Raw genomic sequence first — 17,267 nt, 5'->3', positions numbered from 1 at the left:
TTTACTCCTCAAAAATGATGATTAGTGTGTTCTAAGTCCGAATTGGTAAGCCATAAAGTCATATCTAAGTCCCAAAGGTGCTTTAGAGGGGTTTTAAGGCTCAAAAACCCTTTTAATATGTGTTTACGGCCCAAGCATGCTCCAGGGCCGTAAACTCATGAATATGGTCCATTGTCATAGATTAAACTCGGATTTGGAAGCTGAAAAAGTTGAACAACAAGTTAGGGAAGTTACCTTGAAGATTTGAAGCCTTAATTTGATGTTTTTGGACCCTTAGAGTTGGTTTGAGGAGAGAGGTTAGAGAGAGAGTAGTGAGAGAGAGCAAAAGCTTCAAATGGGTGCGTAAACCTCTTTAAATTGGGTCTATGATTTGGACACGGTGGAATTCTACCCGATACCGACGTTAGACGGGGCTTTTGGTCGCACCCGATTAAGTTGTCGTAACCCGATATGGTTGATTTTAAAAAATCTTCCGATTACTAGTATGGGACGTTAACATGAGTTCTAAACGCGTTTGGACACCCCATTAAGTCATAATGGCAATCTCAATTAATGACTTAATTAAATGACGTAAACGGAAACGAAATTGAAACAACGAATGGATTAACAAAAAAGGTTTCTAAAAGGATTATATTTGATGTACGAACTTCGGGTTGTTACAAAGGAGTTGTCTCGTCATAACGTTGACCCCATCATAGAAGATTGACATCTCTTGTTGCACATTTAGATCATTCTGAGGGCAATTTCTGAGCAAGCCCTTGTATCGCTCCCATGCTTCGTATAGTGACTCCCCCGGCTGTTGCTCAAAGTTGGCTATTACCTTCTTGAGTTTGGCTATCATCGATGGCGGGCAAAACTGGTCCAGGAATTGCTCATGCATTTGAGCCCAAGTGGTAATTGTACCCGGTGGAAGTGATTTTAACCACTCCTTAGCAGCTCCTTTGAAAGTGATTTGAAGCATCCTAAGCAAGACGGTGTTTCTGTTGACATTTGGGACATTGAAGTAATCTGCAATGTCGTTGACTTCATCTAGATGCTTAAAAGCATCCTCATGATCTTTCCCAAAGAATGGGATATCCTTCAGTGCAGTCAAGATGTGCCCCCTTCAACTCGAATGTGGCAATGGCAGGTATTGCGGGTTGGACTAAACTGGGACCCACATCTTCTCGGATCTGCTTCTTGTAAGCTCCCATGGACATCTCTTCAATTGTTGTCTTCTCGTTCCTTGGCTCGTTCTCAGGTTCGCTCGTATGTTCTTCAAATTCAGGCTCGGTATCGTATTCGGATTCGGTTTGGACGGGTATTTGATCCAAGTGCTCAAAATTGCTCTTGTGCTTTGAGGATGAACTTGACTCTCCTGTCTTCTTTCCTGACTTCCTTGAAAAAGCTGACCTGAATTCTTATAAGGGCATCTTTTTCTTGTGAATTGCAGACTCGGGATCTTCAAGTGGTGGCACCAAGGGTGTGTTTGAGCCTCTGGTCATGAACTCCTGCAGATAAACTAAATAAACAAGGTAAAACTGAACTAAAATAGAAGAACTAACTAACAACTAAAAATCTAGAGTTCTAGATGTCCACGTCGTGGAACGTATTTGGCCACGGCGTGGACTCTGTGACTAAAATAAAAATTAAACTTTGCTGAAAAATTAACTTTTTGTGGGGTTTACTCCACAAGAAGGATCAATTAATTTAATGTAAATAAATAAGCAAAAAAAAAAACTAAGTCGTTCCCCGGCAACGGCGCCAAAAACTTGATGTGCACAAAAGTACCCACTAATTTTAATATTTATAACCTAACAAACTTAAACTAACTATGCACTTATATGCAGTGTACCTAGTCGGATTACAGTATAGCTTGGGTATGTCGGGTGTCGATTACAGGGAACGGTGTTACTAATTAATCTATTTACTATTAAATTAACCTAATTATTAACAAGTTTAAAAGGAGGTTTTATCTGATTTTACAAGATCAGATGAACTTTACTCAAATACAATCAATGAGTAACAAAACACTCTTGTTTAGTTCGAATCCACTTCATCCTTATGGCTAGCTAATTATTATGGATAGTCAAGTTGGTTTTAATTGTATTAGTAATTTAGTTCTAACTTTACCAATAATTAATTAATTCATGTCAAACTATGTGCGGTCAAACACAATTAAACACATAACTAATTATGAATATAAATACGCTATGTAAGATTTATTATATAAACGCAATTATAGCCACAATCCACGTTCTCTAACACAGCTAAGTTTATTTACTCTAATTACTAACAAAGATTGGTCAATCCTAGCTCTAACAATTCAATGTTCACTAAATCATTAGGTAAACAAGTTCATGCAGTTAATGGTCACTAAGCTACACAGAACATGTAATCAAGCAATTAGAGAAACAAACACAAGCATGCTAGGTAATACAAATCAAACACAAGCAATTTACCAACTAAATAAATCCATAAAAATTAAGATATTCATAAGTTAGAAGCTTCATCTAGTTAAACAAGAGTAGCTAGATTCAGCTGCTCATAATAGTAACTAACACACTAACACAAATCAAAGTGTAATAAAACATGTTCCTAGGTAACAAATCGCCTTCTGGAACTCCTTTCTTCAGCCAAAAAGCCTTTTTCCAGAACCTTTCTTCTTCTCAAAATCGCCGTCTGGAACTCCTTTCTTCAGCCAAAAAGTCTCCCCTTCGTAATGATTAAGAATGCTTAAATATCCTCCAAAATCTCGCGCCATGTCGTGGCTATCCACACCACGTCGTGGCCCCCCAAGTTATCCTTATCGGGCAAGGATTCCTCCATAACGCAATCTTTATCTTCTAGAATTCTCATGCCACGTCGTGGCTAGCCAGGCCACGTCGTAGGTTTAGTAATTTTCGTGGATTTATTCATCTCTTGTGTTCCAAGTCTCCCATGTTCTACATATTGTCACTTTTGGTCCCTCTCTTCGAAAATACTTTTAATTGACTGAAAATAACAATTTAAAGTCATAAGTACCATTATTCTAAACATATTATCAACTTATTAATGAAAATGTACTTAAATATTGCCTAAAAATAGGTATAAATATGGAAATATCGTTAATCTTTGCCAATGATTATTATTTAATATCTCAAGTTATTAAATAATTCCCGCGTGTCCCAGTTAAATTCTCAAAATTAGGGTTTTATTGGCATTAGGGTTATCCAAACCCTAATTAGGGTTTCCAACCCAAATACTGGCCCATTTATCAATTTGTTGAGCTTTTAGGTCAATTAGGGCTTAATTAGGCCTATTAGGCCCACTATAATATCATTAAGCCCATTACGGTTGTATTGTTTCAATTAGGGTCCATTAGGCTTATAAGGCCTATTAGGGTCTCAAGCACCCTAAAAGAATCAGACTCAACGAGGCAAGCACACCGCCACCTGAGATGGCGGTAGCCACCACCCTATGGTGGTGGTTTTCAGTTTTCTTTTCATTACTCTTCTTTTTTTGTTACATTTTACAATGCTAAAACCCCAAATAATCACACACACGCACACGAATACAAACACATATACACAGAAACCTAGTGGCGGCTGATGGTGGCGAATGGCGGCAGCCAACACCTTATGGTGGTGGTTGTGGGGTCTTTCTTTAGATCTCCAGCCAAGAATGCTCATGTAGCCTCACAACATAACAACCAATGAACACAAACACCACAACTCTCCCATAACCACCTTTCACGATGGCTTGTGGCGGCGGAGTCAGCGTTCCCGGCGACATCAATAGATTTGGAATGACAGCGGTGGCAGGAGCAGTACTGACGGCGGAAGCCACCATTGCAGGCCAACGTGGTGGTTCTTCACAATCCTAGCTCGACAGAATACTCATACAACACCTCCACATCGCGAAATACCAGCCCTAAAACTCGCCATCATTCTCTGGTGATAACAAAACCACCACGAACTCATCCATCCATAAGGCGGCAGGTGGCAGATGTCGGTTATTTGCTGCGAAGAAGAAATTGGAGGATGAGAAGCGATTATTTAAGTAGAAACTAAGACCATGGCGTCAACCTCGACCATCACAGTCAAAGAGACAACAACGACAGTTACGCCATTGGCCAAGGATGGCGACGGCGACAACATGGGAAAGAACGAAGGCGGAGGAGGTTGGCGACCCAAATAGCGAACAGTAGCAACACAGTCCTTAATCTCCCGAACAACCCGCACTCAGCTTGTGGCACCTCATCTTCAGCGGCGGCGTGGTGACCGATCTCGACCTTACAGCGGCGGCCGGAGGTTGAGGGTGAATACGGGTGGCGGTTTGAAGGTCCAAGCATGGCGGCTGCTTCTTTTGCTTAGAGTTAGGGTTCCCCGACGGAAGGTTAAGGGTTATATACCGAACCCTAATCTTTTTCCCCATAATGACACATTTACCCCCTAGCTCTTCTTTTCCTTCAATTTAGATCCTTAATTTACTAATTAGACCCCCGCTCTCATAATTCTTTTCATAATGAATCCGTTAGATACCAAATATTCCCTTAATTCCCAAAATCTCTTCAAATTAAGCCCCAATAATTACCATTTAGTCCCTGCCTTCCATAATACTTACAAATTAAATCCGGATTTTACACTTTTAACCCCCAACTTCTATAGTTATGACTTTTAACTCCTCGAAACTAATGCCTTGCTCAATTATTATTTATTTTAGGGCTTCTATGCATTTATTTAATTATTTTATAAACGGGGTGTTACAACTCTCCCCCACTTAAATTAGATTTCGTCCTCAAAATCATTCCTTACATGCCCAACCACTCTGGTGACATGGTCACCATCCTGGGCACACCTAATCTTCCTAGGGTAGCTGTGACCAATCTTTGCAAAGCCCTAACATCTGCATGTGAACGAATTCCTCACAACAAAATCACATCTACTCCGTCTGAATCTGTTGTCTTGAGATGGTCTGAATTCCTAGCAGACCACTCATATTGAATCATTGTTGTTGGACCCAGTCCGCTTTGTCTTTCAACCGGCTACTCAACTTTCAATAACTCGAGGTTCCCACTATAATTCAAGGTTACAAGCCCAATTATCTCTGCAGGTCACTTATACTTGGCCAAGGCTCAGCTTATCCCGTTTTGATTGGCTCTTCACTCCCCAACAAACCAGCTATTTCGTCCGTATTTGCAACCCAAAACACAAATACTAATACTGTCCAAACGCTGAAACTGCCCAAATACTGATCTGCCTGAAGCAGTAGCTTACCACCTGGATGCTTTCCAGAATCTATCGAGACCTTCCTGGTCTCAATTCATCTGTCAGTCACCTGAATTCACTGGGTTCCGCACCGGCTGCGGAGCTAAAGGACCCCCTACTTAGTCACCTCACATGACTTCTGAACAAAATCCTTCTCTGGAAGTAGTTGCGACTAGTTATCATGCCACTGTGGTTCTACCAACCTCCTGACCCAACCAATTGGGTCCATGCGTCGAATCCTGACGTCACCAAATACAAGGCTAAAAGTGATTGCCACCTAACTGATAGTAGCCTTATATCACAAGCAATCTTATACGGTCCATTGCTTTTCTGATCCCATAACTGTAGTGGCGCTACTACAGTCCTATCACTGGCTCAAACAGATCTAATCCATATGGGTAACACCGAAATCCAATCTGTGGATTTCCATATCCTCACTGCTGCATCTGAACTGGTGGGTACTATTGTTCCTTCCGCGTTCTAACAACACTCTCATGCCATCTACCAACCTAGTGAATGTTGTGGCTACACCTGTAGTCTCACGAAACTCTATCACTATCTGGCCGCTACTGAATGCTACGGCTACCCCCGTAGTCTTACAACACTTTCCATACTACCTGATCGCTAGTGAATGCTCCCCATAGTCTTACAACACTTTCCAAATCGGGTCAAATAAACACTCGACCTAACACACCACTGAACTTGAGTCCTAACTGGAACTCTAACTTGATTCCCAAAACCTACTATCACGTGACCCCACTGTATCAGTACCGCACCCATTCCCGTGATCAAAGCGACACAGTAAACCACAAAATTAACTACACCCTCTGGGAGGGTGAGAATCGGTGCCTCGCATAACCACTCTCTCAGAGTCTCAAAGGCTGTCTGCTGCTCAGGCCCTCAACGAATGGCCACCGACTTCTTGGTCATTTGGGTCAAAGGAGCCACAATCTTGGGGAAGTCTCTTATACATCTCCGGTAATAACCTACTAGACCCAGGAAACTTTGAATCTCAGATGGAGACCTCAGAATCTCCCACTGCATCACGGCCTCTATCTTGGCCGGATAAACCAGAATACCCTTCTAGTTGACAAGGTGCCCAAGAGATTGCACCTCGCGCAACCAGAACTCACATTTAGAGGACTTTATAAAAAGTCTCCCCCCCACATAGATTCAACTAAGTCTTCACGACATGTGAGATTTGAAGGATTCCCAATCCTTCTCGCTTTCTAGTATCCCACTTATGACGGTCTAAGCTTACCAATGCTAGCGATTAATCACCAGTTAAACCTTAAGATCGCCCATACTCAGAAATCTTGATGAGTACTTTTAAAATTTGGTCCAGTCTGGCACCTTAATCCACCTCTCATGCTAACAACTAGAAGCCTTGATCTTTACTCTGGCTATCGAGTCCTCGTTCCCACTCCTAATCTCGGAACACCACTGAACTCTAACCGTACACAACCTATGTGGAAATACCATTCTCTTGAAAATCCGATGACCAACCACTTATGCATCTAACACTTGCAACTGACTCCACTATCTTCATGCTACTAATCTTTTCCTAGCAACGGTAGTGCTTGAACTCCCAAGTTCTTCCATAGACAATTATCGAGCATACGTGGACAATGATAGAACCCCTGAACGCTGACTTCACTGGAGAACTATCACCCCAATCCTGACTGAGTATCTTCTAAATAATACTCCTGCATAGATCTCGACAAAGATCCGAAATGATAACGGTGCGCGCGGAGCCCATTCCACAAGATGCGTCCCTCAGTGGATTCATCAAGGACCTTTCAACATGCAGGATGGCACATATGATCCTTGATACCCCACACACTGCCAAAAAACCGACCTGAGATCCGACTTATCCAAACTCGCTCACAATTCCAAAGCGATACGTATTCCCAACATCCATCTAGTAGCAGTAAAAGATGACATACCCGCAACACCTAGAGGAGTCCTAATCACCTCCAGCTGACATGATCAACCCTGCCACACCAGTAACAGCCTAAACCCTTGGAGTGACAAACTCCCTCGGGTACTTCCTTGTACGCGTTGCACTAACTCAGGCCCTGCTCGCCTTTCACCCAATGATCATAACTCATGGGTCTCTTCCCGAGATCCTCTACTATATGCACCTGGCACGAACCTTTTCTTTCCAGGGTGCTCCAACTCGATAACATATCTGTAACTTCTTGGAAATCATATCCTTCAGGGTCTAAACACCCTGTCATGCTTACTAGCTCGCTTGCTAATGGCAAAGCTACAACAACTAGAACATCCTTTGTCCCCAAATTGGGTCACAAACTCTTCCCTGAAGCTTCTTAGATTCTCCAAGACTCTTATTGATTCGGGTATGGATCCTGTGCTTTTAGTAGTACGGGCCCAATACTAACTTCCACACCTATCCATACTTTCCTCAATAATCCTCCTGAATCCTTCAAGTCACTACCACAAAATGGTACACCCAATTCTCACTAAGCCTCACTACTAACCCACTGAAACATATCCTAGGCTTTCCTAGGTTCCCGAACTCACCTAGTCCTCAGCTGCTGAAAGATTCCCAGTAATGTCAACTAGTTACCTCATGAATATAGCTAGCTCACATTACTAAGAGTCCCAAAAAGCACAAAGCAAAAAGCATTTAGACAATGGAGAACCTAACCATTTGATCCTCTACCCAGGGATCTGTACATGCAATTCAAAGGCTCATACAATCAGGCATAACCTAAACAGGCTATCCTATTACTGATTGATCAGTACTAGCAAGCAAGTCTACAAGCACATATAATAGGCATATAAGGCATCCTCCTAGATCCTCAGCCCTAATCTAGCATGCAGTTCTCATAATCTTATCATAACATAACATATCATAACATGTATGGGTATCTTGGGGAAAACTTACTTGAGCATGGCTAATTGCACGCATCACACACTTTGTTCTTCTCAAAGATCTTTTCTCTCTTCAGATTCTTTTCAAACTCCTTTTTATAAAATGGTTTTACTTTTGAAAACTTTCATACCAAGCCCTTAGTTTGAGTTCATACACACCTGAGAGTATGTCTGAATCCCTCAAACCAAGGCTCTGATACCAACTTGTAACATCCCAAAATTCAAGGCCAAAACTGAAAATCATAAGCACGAAGCTTAGTGAGTTCCCCCATCATACCACATAAAGCCTATCCCTCAGTATCTTTCAACATGTATCTGTCTGGCATAACTGGGAGCTGAACTCCCCTTCAGTATCTTTCAACTGGTACTCGAGAACTAACCACCCCTTCAGTATCTTTCAACCGGTAACCGGGAGCTAACCTCCCTTTCGGTATCATTCAACAGGTATCCGGGGACTATTTCACCCTTATCAATATCACATAATAACAAGTGATAATGATATTGGTTCCATGATAACATAACATAAACATACTCAATCACATAATGATATATCATAACAATATTGGTCACATAATATCATATCATAAACATACTGCTCACATAATGGCATATCATAACCATACAGGCCACATAATAACATATCATAAACATACTACTAAGCATGCATGGGTTCTATCCACCCCTTCGGTATCTTTCAACCGGTAAGCATCTTCGGTATCTTTCAACCGGTAACTACGGACTATTGCACCCTACTACTACTACTAACACATATTTCATAGAATCCCAACACAATAAGCATATCAAGTAATGGAAATCAGATAATTAACACATAGATAATCATCTCAAACATAATCACCTACTGCTGGGCCGACATTGGTGCCTTAGACCCACCCCTACTGCAAGGTAACTCACCTCACACAACTGAAGTCCCACAGACTCAACCCCAACTGCTGGCTAACAGATTCCCGAACTGTCAACACCAATATAACGTCCAATTAATAATTGGGTTCCACTACATAACTATGAGTACATACATTGGATAATTACTACATTACCCCAAGCTTGGCTTTATGCAAGCCCAAGGCTCAATCCAAGGCCCAAAAGTCTAATTATGGCTCAAAGCCCAACATATGACACAATTTTCCAAATTGGGCCCAAACCTTTATAAGGTCTTACCATAAGGCCCAACCATTTATTCCAGTCCAACATTCAATATTCTAATGGCCCAATATCATATAATCATAAAGGCCCAAACCATGGCCCATCTATTGCCTAATTTTCCAAATTGGGCCCAAACCCCATACATGGGCCTTACCCTAGGCCCATTAAATTAATCTAGTCCAATTGCTTGACTTTGGATGGCCAATTAATAACCTAATCATCAAGGTCCAATAGAGAGGCCCAACAATAAACCCAAGTGAAATTAGGGTTTCACATAAAATGATGATTAGGGTTAAGCTTCCTACATAACCCATGAAGAACTTAATCCATTAAATCCAATATCGCTTAGATTAATCTTTTCCAATGATTATTATTTAATATCTCAAGTTATTAAATAATTCCCGCGTGTCCTAGTTAAAGTCTCAAAATTAGGGTTCTATTGGCATTAGGGTTTTTAACCCAAATACTAGCCTATTTATCAATTTGTTGGGCTTTTAGGACAATTAGGGCTTTGTTGGGCCTGTTAGGCCCACTAGAATATCATTAAGCCCATTAGGGTTTTATTGGGTCAATTAGGGTCCATTAGGCTTACAAGGCCTATTAGGGTTTCAAGCACCCAAAACGAATCAGACTCAACGAGGCAAGCACACCGCCACCCGACACATTGGCCGGTGGCGGCAGCCACCACCCTATGGTGGTGGTTTTCAGTTTTCTTTTCATTACTCTTCTTTTTTTTGTTACATTTTACAATGCTACAACCCCAAATAATCACACACACGCACACGAATACAAACGCATATACACAGCAACCTAGTGGCGGCCGATGGTGGCGAATGGCGGTAGCCACCACCTCACGGTGGTGGCTGTGGGGTCTTTCTTCAGATCTCCAGCCAAGAATGCTCATGTAGCCTCATAACATCACAACCAATGAACACAAACACCACAACTCGCCCACAACCACCTTTCACGGTGGCTTGTGGCGGCAGAATCAACATTCCCGACGACATCAATGGATTTGGAATGACAGCGGTGGTAGGAGCAGTACTGACGGCGGCAACCACCATGGCAGGACACCATGGTGGTTCTTCACAACCCTAGCTCGACAGAATACTCATACAACACCTCCACATCGAGAAATACCAGCCCTAAAATTCACCATCATTCTCTGGTGATAACAAAACCACCACGAAGTCATCCATTCATAAGGCGACAGGTGGCAGATGTTGGTTGTTTGCTGCAAAGAAGAAATCGGAGGATGAGAAGCAATTACTTAAGCAGAAACAGCGACCATGCCGTCGGCCTCGACCATCGTAGTCGAAGAGACAACAACGGCAGTTACGCCATCGGCCAAGGATGGCGACGGCGCCTACATGGGAAAGAAAGAAGGCGGAGGAAGTTGGGGACCCAAATAGTAAACAACAGCGAGACGGTCCTTATTCCTCCAACCAACATGCACTCAGCCTGTGGAACCTCGTCTTCAGCGGCGGCGTGGTGACCGATCTCAACCTTACAGCGGCGGCCGGAGGTTCAGGGTGAATACGGGTGGCGGCTGGAGGGTCCAAGCATGGCGACTGCTTCTTTTTCTTAGAGTTAGGGTTCCCCGACAGAAGGTTAAGGTTTATATACCCGAACGATAATATTTTTCCCCATAATAACACATTTACCCCTAGCTCTTCTTTTCCTTCAATTTAGATCCTTAATTTACAAATTAGACCCCCGCTCTCATAATTCTTTTCATAATGAATCCGTTAGATACCAAATATCCCCTTAACTCCCAAAATCTCTTCAAATTAAGCCCCAATAATTACCATTTAGTCCATGCCTTCCATAATACTTACAAATTAAATTTGGATCTGTCACACCCCAAAATCGGAACGACGGAAACGTTCTGGGGTGGATGACGTCATGTCAAGTATCACAAAATATGCAGTATCTTAATCAAAGTACAACTACCATTGCATTAATAGTAATAGTTTTACATAGTTTACATTTAATAGGAACATCAAAGTAATACAAGTAATAATATAGGTGTAGCTTGGTACTAAATTCTCTTCACCAAAGCTCCTGGGATGTACCTGTCTATTGCTGACCTAAGAATTCAAGTTATTTTGAAAGTGAGTATCAACATTTTTACAAATGCTGGTGAGTTCATAAGTAATTAGTGTCATTTTATTCAGATAACTTTTATAAAAGTAGTAGTTTAGAATCAATGGTGTATTAGAGTTCCTTTCCAGAAAATGCTATATTTTGTAAATAAAAGTAGTCTTCTACCAAGACCCGACAGTGTTATGTTTTAAAGAAAATTTTCCCTAAAATGTTATCATTACCAAAATACGGTATTTGATTTTTAAAGGAAGTAGAAGGATATCACAAGTAAAAACATTAGGGAAAATAACGTATGCCTTAGCAGGAAAAACTGCTGACTAAGGCAAAAGAAATCATAGACTCCAGGAGAGTATCGAATGAACAACACGCCTGGCTCAGTCTAACGAAAGGAGACATAGACCCCAGACAATATCAAATGAATGATACTTCTAGCAAGGTCTAAAGGCAGTGAACACAGACCCCAGACAATATCAAATGAATGATACGTCTAGCAAGGTCTAAAACAGTGAATACAGACCCCAGACAGTATCAAATGAATGATATGTCTAGCAAGGTCTAAAACAGTGAATACATTGTTAATTCCTGTTACCTTAAGGCCATGAATTATAAAGTAACCCCGAGATACTCGTAACCATACCGATAGACAATAGAGAACTTGACGCCCTGCAAGCGTCGGAAAGAATGTGACATTTGTCACCCCTTGGCTTGGTAGGCCGTGGACTGTAGCTAGCAGTCAGGGTGTGGGGGTGTCAATCCCGTATAGATCTATACACACAATGCCCGCTCTCCTACAAGAGACTCTGGTTACCAACTAGACAACGGAGAAGGCCGTGTCCTGAAGATGCATCTCGTATAGTGAGATCTGATGTAAAATACTGGACTAGTGATAGAGACTCACAACTGAATTGACCGATGTAAATCTATATGTCTATGCTTGTATACATAATACATAATTAATGATCAAACGACCTTCGGATGGATATCCGATCCCACCAGACCACATCTCAACGAAGAAAAGGAAATTGGGCGAACTAGCCTTCATAAGTCCTTTAAACATTATTTATATAACTATACAAGCATAGGCATACATTTAACTAAGTAGAAGCATTTAACAAAGTTGAAGTGTTCAACGAAGTAGAAGTGTTAACAAGTAGAAGCATATCGTGAAGTAGAAGCGTATCGTGAAGTAGGAGTGTATCGTGAAGTAGGAGCATTAATATGTAGGAGCGTATTACGATGTAAAAGTGTATCACGAAGTAAGAGCGTAAATAAAGTAGTAGCATTTAACTAAGTAGAAGTATAACGAAGCAGTAGTATCTCACAAAGTAGGAGTATAAAAACATGGAAGAAAACTTTGATGAAAACTTTGAAAAACCTTTATACTTGAGAAAATCACGACTTGGTATTCTTTTGTAAAATGAGTTTGAAAACCTTTAGAAATCCTCTGAAAACCTTTCATAAACAAGTTTTAAAATGAAGCTTTGATAAAACATTATAGGTACAAAAATCCTTTGTTTAAAATACTGTTGTAACTAAATCTGGAAATAAAACATACAGCGTGAGAATCAATTTGAGAAGAGTTTTGAATAAGTAAAGACGTTTTAGAAAACCAATTACAGTATCATTCTTGGTAAAACAGTTAACAGTGTAATAAATCCTTGTGTATGCGGGTTATCAATCACATGTGATTGATATGATAACTGGCATGTTTTAACTTTTATTCCCCCCCCCATAAAAGCATGTAAAAACATTTAAAAGGTTAATTCAGGGGTATGAACTCACCTGTTGTAAGTGGATCTAACGAAGGTGCTGGTTGGGTGCTCAGTGTCAAGTAAAGACTTGAACACACTTAGTGACCTATTAGCATATGATGACATATGTTTACATACAATTAGTAAATATAATACTAATTAAACATGTATACGCATCCTAAAGTGCGGAAAACACTTTGATTAAGTGCTAAGGGTGTCCCGGGTAACATCTATGGGTATGTATGGCCTAGATAAGGAGTTTACTCTTCAAGAGTAAACTCTTTATAGAGTTCAAGGCCCTAAGACCAACTCCCCATGAGTTGACGGCCGTAAACTCATGGTGGGGGTGTTCTAGGATGCTAAATGGTCTTATCTCACTCATAGAATTAGGCTAGGTCCAAATATAAAGCATATGAATGGGTTTAAGGCTCTAAATGGACCATTTGAGGAGTTTACGACCCTAAACAAGGAGTTTATGGCCGTAAGCTCCTATATGCACATTCCTTTGTGTCTTAAGGTCTTAAATGGTAGAAAATAAAGTTCTATGCATTTTTCCAAGTGAAATGAAGAAGTTAGGGCATCATTTGGGCACTTTTTGGGAGTTTACGGCCCATGGACCAATTCTATGGGGGTTTACCGCCATAAACTCCTATTTCCTTGGTTTAATTGATGTTTAATGCCTTTACTTAAATGGGGTTGCTTCTAGACATTTTCCAAGGCCATAGGAGGTGTTTGAGGGCATTTCTAACACCTTAACAGGTGTTCACGGCCCTTGAAGAGGGGTTTACGGTCCAAGAACACTCTTGGACCGTAAACTCCCATTTACTCTCCAAAATGCAAGGTCTTAGTGTTCTATGCTCGAAAGTGTAAGTCCACAAGTCATATCTAAGCCCTAGGGGAAGTTTAGAGGGGTTTTGGGGCTTAAAAACCCCACTTAAGGGTGTTCACGGTCCAAGAGTGTTCTTGGGCCATAAACACATGCATCCTCTACTCACTCTATCAAAAGTGGATAATCATTCCTCATCTAGTCGGTTGCTCACATAATCACTCATGAAACTTCCACCAACCCTATAGTCGCTCGTGTATGCTAATCATACACAACGTTGGATTTCATAGACAGTCGAATAATTGATGCTACCCTTAACCCACAACCAAACAAGGAATAGGAAATAAGGCTAAATCAAACATTATCAGGCTATATAATCTTATTTATGTACAACTATGATGCACATATTAATCAACTAAAGTAATGATGTCAATTCCATCTAGCATACACGAGATTCTCCTAGGCTATCAAGCATCATAACTCAGGAAGTTCTAGCACGCAATTTCTTTAGATCCCTAACCTATAAACTAGCATGTAGTTCTATCAAAATCATCATAAATCAATAATAGTGTGGGTATCTTGGGATACACCTTTTTGCTCTGATTGATCATAGACATCCCATCCTTCTCGGTCATCCTAGTAAACAATTTAAAAAAAAAATTAAAAACAATTTTGGAATTTATTTTGAAAACTTTCACAGATCATCTGGATTAACATGAATGCCATCCAATTCTCTCAAAACAAGACTCTGATACCAACTTGTAACATCCCAAAAACTCCAATAAAATTTTTCGTTTTTAATTAAAGAGAAATCATTGTTTTCAATCAATCTAAGTCATCGGAACCCAAGATTAAATTCAACCGTTCCAAAAATAATGTATCATAACATCTCCAAAACATGTCACCAAAGGATGTGTATGATCACGTCTTTGCTTTTTACCTATCATCTAAAGTACCTGAAACATAAAACTTAAATCGTAAGTTAAAGTTTAGTGGGTTCCCCCAAAACACCACAACCAAAAAATATAATAGCATGCATATTAGGTCCACAACCATTGGACTAAATTACCCTTAAGCCCACAACATGATTTTGTCTTGCCTTCCTATGCCCACATCTCATGTATGGATTGTTCCCGAGCCCGCAACATAAGTCTGGTTTTCCTTTCTGACGACATCTTATGTCTGGCTTACTCTTGGCTTCCACATAGATCAGTATTGCCTCAACCCAACCGAACCATGTTTACATATGCTACAGATAAACATATAACCATCACATTTAAAGTGATACATATCTAACAAATCACTACAACATAGCAACATTAAGAGGATACATAAGCGAATGGGTCGACAGTAAGTATAGTGAGGAAACATACCTCACAATATAAAAAGATAGCAGAAAAGAATACTGCTTCAAGTGTCAATTATACATGTCACCTATACAACAAACAATGACCTAAACTCAAAATACCCAAAATACCTCTAAGTAAAAGTTGGTCATAATTTTGGTCAACGGTCAAAAGTCAAAAAGTCAACATAGTGAACTCAAACCGAGTCCCTTTGGCATACTTAGCCACTATGCCCAACGTAGTGCTTTTTTTCCATATTACGGGGTTTCGACCAGGTACGTGCAGCATACCATCAGGTACACCCAGCGTACTCCACCGACATCTGTCTATTCTATTAAGTGCTTAATCTATTAAGAAACTATGACCAAAACTTAGATCTAGTTCCAAATAACATTCTACGTCATAAAATTTCCAACTTTATGACTTTCCAAGGCTAGAAAGGGTCTAATCACAAACCAAAAGCTCATATCTCAGGCATGAAGAAAGCAAAGGAACCATGATCACATTTGTATGGTTCTAAGCACCAAGGGACGAAATTTGAAATGTAATTTCATTCTAAGGGTATAAATGGAAAATACTTGGATCAAGGTGTTACAAAGGATTTGTTAATGTCTAGTTGTCGTAGTGGCCAGTTGTGCAAAAGAGCAAGGGAAGCTACCATACACACAGCTACTGGTTTGGTGACAAGGCTAAAATTGTCAAAGTAATATTTTCCATACTCTTGAAAGAATGCCTTTCGAAATAAGACATGCTTTATATTTTTCGATAGTTCTATCGAGTTTTCATTTGACTCAGAAGATCGATTTGTATCCAATTAGGGAGTGAGAGGATTTTAGAACTAACTCCCATGTTGCATTAGCAAGTAGAGAATTAACTATTGATCATGGCTTGGCACCAATATGGATCTTTTAGTGCTTGTGTAGGTGGTGCGTTCGGTAGAAGGTGGTATTTGGTGTAGTTTATTATTATTAATGAAGGATGAGTTGAAGTATTTGGGATTAAGTTTGTGATGACGGGTGGGTGGTGGTTGTTGGGGTTGGGGTAAAGGAGTAACTTGATGTGATGATGGAGGGCTTGTTTTTGAGTAGGAAAAAGAGGAAAAAATAGATGAATGAGAGCTGGATGTGGGTGTTGATGGTTGTGTATGAGTATTGTCATTGTAGATGGGTGGTGTATCATTGTTGTCATTATAGATGGGTGGTGGGGTTGTGGGTGTAGAGGGTTAGATAATAATATGTTAGAGTGTAATTTACGGTATTGATTTTGATGCCATAGTGGTATTTAGAGGTGGGTTGAGAAAACTATCAGGAGTTGGAAGGGGTATGGTGGTGGTAGTTTATTGGAAGGGAATTGATCAGATGTGAATTCAACATGGCGATAATGATATAGCTTTTTGGTTTCAAGATCATAGCATTTGTAGGTGGCTTTAAAAGATGAGTAACCAAGGAATAAGAAATACGTCGACATTGGTTGGAGTTTTGAAGTTGGGGTAAGGTGTTATCTATGGGTACCACAGGCAACCAAAGGGTTTATGTTTGGAGTTATTTGGTGGTTATTGAAATAGACTTTCATATGGTGATTTATTGTCAAGTATTGGGGTTGGGAACCGACTGATGAGATACATTGCAGTACGAATGCCATGTAACCATTAATTCAAGGGGAGGTTGGCATAGTGAAGTAAGGCTAGTCCCATTTCAACAATATGTCAGTGTTGTCATTCGGCAATGACATTTTATTCTTGAGTGTGTGGTGGAGTGGTGTAATGAGAACTTCCATGAGTTTGAAGGAATGGGAGTAGGCCTTCGTATTCGACACCATTGTCACTAAATAACGAGACAATAGGATGCTGAAAATATTTTTCAACAAGTAGTTTGAAGGTTGGGAATAGTTTGGCCACATAACTTTTGTGTTTAATGGGATAAATCCACACATACTTGGTAAAGTACTCGAT

At 40.4% G+C, this 17,267-nt stretch overlaps 1 non-coding gene across 1 annotated transcript; it reads left to right on the top strand.

Moving 5' to 3' along the window:
• The first annotated feature begins 725 nt into the window (after positions 1 to 725).
• LOC111882504 (small nucleolar RNA R71) lies at positions 726 to 832 on the top strand. The gene has a single exon (XR_002847172.1). It is a non-coding gene; the product is annotated as a small nucleolar RNA R71 (small nucleolar RNA).
• Positions 833 to 17,267: the final 16,435 nt, after the last annotated feature.

This window comes from Lactuca sativa, chromosome 1 (genome assembly GCF_002870075.4).
Source record: "Lactuca sativa cultivar Salinas chromosome 1, Lsat_Salinas_v11, whole genome shotgun sequence".
Taxonomy (NCBI): Eukaryota; Viridiplantae; Streptophyta; class Magnoliopsida; order Asterales; family Asteraceae; genus Lactuca; species Lactuca sativa.
Note: the sequence above shows the minus strand (reverse complement) of the source record. Positions and strands in the feature narration are given on the sequence as shown.